Below are 5,187 nucleotides of genomic sequence, written 5' to 3' on the forward strand. Positions count from 1 at the left end.
CCTCCAGCATCCCTCTCTCTGCGTCACCTCCGCCACCAGCCTTAAGGCGGATACCACAGGACGTAGTCACTCGGCGGGATATTTCTCCGCCAATCAGAACGAGCAAAACCTGACGAGTGGGTATTTCTGTGGCCAATCATAGCACAGCATTTAGAAAACCGCCTGGCTGCCCTTGGCAACAAGGAAGAAGATCACTGGGAATGTGTTGTAGAGAGGGGCGTGGCTATCTGTATATAGTTGTTTGTTATGAGTAGAGAAGCAGTTCTATAACTGACATGGGGAAGCTCATAGGAAATCATACAATAAAGCCATACCAGGGGTGACATGGGGGAAGCTCATAGGAAATCATACAATAAGGACATACCAGGGGTGACATGGGGGAAGCTCAGAGGAAATCCCAGTCTCTGAAGCTACAGCTGTGGCTGCTATGCTGAATAAATGGAGTCATATTGTAGCACTTGGTTGGGGAGGCTGGGATTTACTAATGGAAGTGTTTAATCATGGGGGCATCACTGGATTTTTATCTAATTGTTCACATACACAGTTACATAACTACACCAGTGTTCAATGTGGTAGTGGGCTCTATTTATAAAACGGAATCTGAGATTCCCTTTAATATTCCCTCAATCACTACCGTTGAAACACATGGACCTTGAAGATTCCTACAAAGGAATGTTTGAGTGAATGTGATTCCCTATTTTATATGTGTGTTGAACATCAAAGCAATATTGCTGTTCCTAATCCTTTAAATTGCACCACAGGTGTGCATGACAAATTACAAAGGAAAAACTAAAATATATCCCCCAGGCAGTTAAATACTGTGCTCATGTGTCAAATATCATTAAAAGAAAAGATTTAACACTAAATTATTAAAACAATACAGAAAGCATATTGCATTTTAGAAGGATGGTTTGGTACAGGTAGTCCCCGAGTTACATACGAGATTGGGGCTGTAGGCTTGTTCTTAAGTTGAATTTGTATGGAAGTCGGAACGGGTACATTATGTTAATAAATACATTTAGGACAGATGTTTGTCTCAACATATTATCACTGTGAGTTAATCACAAACGAAGCAAAAAATAAAATAAATATGGAGCCTAGACATTCATTAAATTCTGGAGCAAGCTGTGCTTTGATATGCAAAAAGAAACAGCTGCAGAGTTTGTCTTGGTCATTAAAGAGTTACAAGAGCTTGCAGAAAGAGCTCACCCACAACCTCAGCTGTGTTTAGCAAAAGATTACTTCTGCAAATCATGCCAACCTCCCTCTTACCCCTTCAAGAAGCCCTGTTGTGTATCTAGTAGGGGTCCATATGAGGGATGTCCTATCCCAGGGACTACCTGTAATACGTAAAGTTATTTGGCTTACTGCAATGTGTGGTAAGGCATTGTACATGCACTGTGTAATATTTTGGCGCTATATAAATCCTGTTTATTAATAATTGGTACATTCATTTTAAAGGACAACCCCAATGTACCTCAGCAATGACAGCACTGCAAGGCACCACGGTGCAGCATGCGTTGTGCTATGCAAAGAATGCATTGAGTACTCACTTGAGGTTCACTGCACCCCATTCAATTTGAAAGGTCATCAATGCAAAAATACACTTAACACAAACATTGTTCATCATAATTTGTTTTTTTTTGTGTTTTAAAAACCTTTTATATAAAAAAAAGTTGTGTTGTAAGCACATTGGTGGTCTGGGCCTTCTACATTTAGTGGCATATTATTATGCATTTAGATTTTGATTAGATTTTGCATTCTGACTCTATAGGTTGTGTCACAATTGAAGCCATTAGGTCCCTGATTCTTTTTTTTTTTTCACATCAAAACATTGTCCCTCTTTGACAGCCTTTTCTTTTCTTACCCATTCTTTATTGCAAATATGGGATTTGACCTGTAGGCGTTATCTATTTATCTACATACACGGGTCTCATGACTGCTGTTTTGGGGAACCCCCAGACCATGTACATAACTTTTTGTCCTGGAGGTGTTTGTACTGCTCTCTTATATAGGATGCTCTCTGTTCTGGTCGTTTGGTCCCTCTTTCTCCTTACAGCACATCTTCCACACAACCCTGTACATTGGAGGTTTAAGTACTCAGATATCGCCTCCCTCTCACCTAGTCTCCCAAATCAATTCAATTCTCCTTGGTCATCTTTATTCTCCATTCTTTGTGGCTGCAAGGGAGCGTTATCTGTGGATTACTTCCATTTTTTCTATTGACACACAAGCTTGGTATCGCTAGTGCTATTCAGAAGAAGAATTACAAAATCTTATCACGTTGGTACAGGTGCCCAGTTACGCTCCACAGAATTTTCCCTCAGGTCTCTGAACTTTGCTGGAGATGTGGAACGGGCAGTTGGCAAAATGTTACACATCTAATTAGATTGTCCCCAGATTAACTAACTATGGTCCTCCATTTTTTCTGAGTATAGACAAGCAACAGGCTCCTTTTATCCCATGAAGCCCAAGATTGGACTAATTGGACTGGCTCATCCTTGGTCAGGAAGGGTATGTTATGCTTTTTTCTTTCTGCAATGAGAGCAATCATACCCAGACACTACCACCTCCTAGCCTTTTAGAATGGGTAGTGGAACTGTCTAGACTTCAGCGTATGGAGGAGGTGACAGCTCAACTCCATGACCGCAATAAACAGAGACTTGGTGTGCATGGCTGTTTTACCTGGAATCTGCCTCATTTCAGGCTTTTTTCCCTTAGTGTACATAAGCATCTGGTGGTCCTTCACTCACTGACACCTTACTTTTCTTCCCTGTCCCTCTCTCCTCCTTGTGGCCCTTTTTTCTATTATTTTTTAATTGCCATCCTCAGTTCCTTTTGTGATATTTATGCCGGACAAGTCGTCAAAATATGTCACTATTTATATGTTTTTAGGATGGTGTTTTAATGATATCTTTTGTACTTGTCACAATTGTGACATATATCTGTCATTTCATCACATATTGACAGCATTTTTTCTTCTTTTATTCTTTGCCCTTAATTTGTATATATGTTTTGTTCACGTAAAAATGTTTAAAATCCAAAAAAAAATTTATTACATAAGAAAAGAAATTTCTATTTAAAACTAACCCATAGTTCGTCACAATAGATGGTATTTCCTTAACGTACTTAAGCACTTTATTCTTTAGCAAGGTATGAATGACAACTTCAATCTCAACCCCACCCAGGCAGACAATCTGACTATTATATGACCAGAGCTTTATAAGAGGCAGTCAGCAATTCTGGGATATCCTTGTGGCTCCTGAAAGCTATGTGCTATGTGACACCTGATGCCCAATGCTTCAGGCTATGCCAGATTTCTAGGTGGATGTCCTATCCCAAAACAATGTAGACTGCACATAGAATGCTGAGGTTCTGCATGGTGGGTCAAAAACAAAAAAATCATGCAGTATGCTAAAATACTTAGTATGAATGCATATTTATCATTGGAATCTGTATTGTAAGCAGCAGAATACAATATATCATACTCTGACTTGTTCATCTGAGCATAATGATCCACTACAATACCCCACTGCATACCAATATCTGATGCTTATTACAATATGCTTATTGAACTTTGTGCAAATGGTGCAGTTTTGTTCATATATCTCTTAGTCTAAAAGTTCCAACAGTGCTTAGACCTTAAAAAATTATATGTACAAATGTCAGGGTTTCCGGATTCACTCCTAACCAACATTCTTCACAATGGAGAGGTTTGGAGGAGGCAAACCAACTCCCCTCGTCTACAAGTAAGAGATAACTTATATTTATATGTCTCCATAATTATGTACTGATGTCACAGATCCCTGCAGGACCAGGGGATCTGTGCCCCCTTCAGTGTCACCCACCTTACACTCCCCTGCTGCCAGCACCAGCTCTACTAAGGGATCACCTCCTCAGCTCACTTCCTAGTCTAGATCATGTGACTCCCAGTCCGCTGCTCCATTACCTTAGAGGACTAGAGTGTTCCACAGATGTGCTCTCCCTGCTGGTGGAGGTGTGAACACCACCAACCTCTCGTCTCCAGGAGCCCCTCTGGTGGTAGGATAGGAGGCAGCAGGTCACATGGCTTCCATCCATCACATGACTTTCCCTATAAGGAAGTGAATGGTAACAGGAAGTTGCCTGAACAAGGAGTTCTTTTGGCTCTTCTTCCAGGTCTCTGTTGTTTGATTCTCTTGTTCCTGGTTGTTTGAGTATCAACCTCGGCTTGACCTTGACTACTCCTGATCGCTGCCTGACCTGACCTCTGGCTTTTCTGACTACTCTTTGCCCCTCATTCTGGTACCACTCCTTGTTTCTACCTGTCAGTAGTCACCTGCCTCTGCGTGCACAGGGGCTGAAATCTGCCCGCAGCGCAACACCCTCACCTCTAGAGGCTCTGGTGAAGACCGGGTAGCTGCTTAGACTCTGCGCCCTGTGCATGTCTCTGCCAACCAAGCTGGTGACACAGAGGGTCCACCATCCTGCCTCGCAGAACCGCGACAACTGAACATTGAATATCAACTGTTATTATAGATTGGGAACTTTCATTTACAATTTTGAGTCTTTTAGTTCCAATGATTGGAAGGTGACCATTTGGTTGTGTGCACTATTTCAATGAATATTGCATGAACGGTGGGTATTAGGGCAGAGGGCACATCCCAAAACTATAAACCCAATACAACCTTGTTAGATTGTGGGCATTCCTAATTTTCCATGTATAGCCTTGCAAATCAATAACAATTTTACATATAAAAGCCACACAATTTAAAAAAAAAGGGTCTAAAGAATATATGAATATAAGGATACTAAAGAATAAATGAAAGTTTATGATGACATGAAGATAATCTGTCCCACCAAAAGTTAACTTTTACATGTTTTGCAGTTACTTGACTCAGTTGTTTATAAATACAAAGGGAGCCAGAAGTAAACTGATGAGTTCTGAATCAAAAACAAGCAGAACCATCTTTACTCTTGGAACCTCAACACCATCCAGCAAAGCAAATGGGTGAGAGAGGGAAGAGTGAGCATCAGAACCTCAATGAGACATAATTTGAAAAATCCATTGGTACATACATTGAAATATACAATCTTTTAACTTGCCATAGGCAAAATAGATTGTATCACAACTTCCTTAGCTGTTGGCAATATTATCTAATCCGGCCCAGTATCACAATTTATGGATAACTTTGCATCCTGGCTCCC

The sequence above is a fragment of the Pyxicephalus adspersus genome, chromosome 6 (genome assembly GCF_032062135.1).
Source record: "Pyxicephalus adspersus chromosome 6, UCB_Pads_2.0, whole genome shotgun sequence".
Lineage (NCBI taxonomy): Eukaryota > Metazoa > Chordata > Amphibia > Anura > Pyxicephalidae > Pyxicephalus > Pyxicephalus adspersus.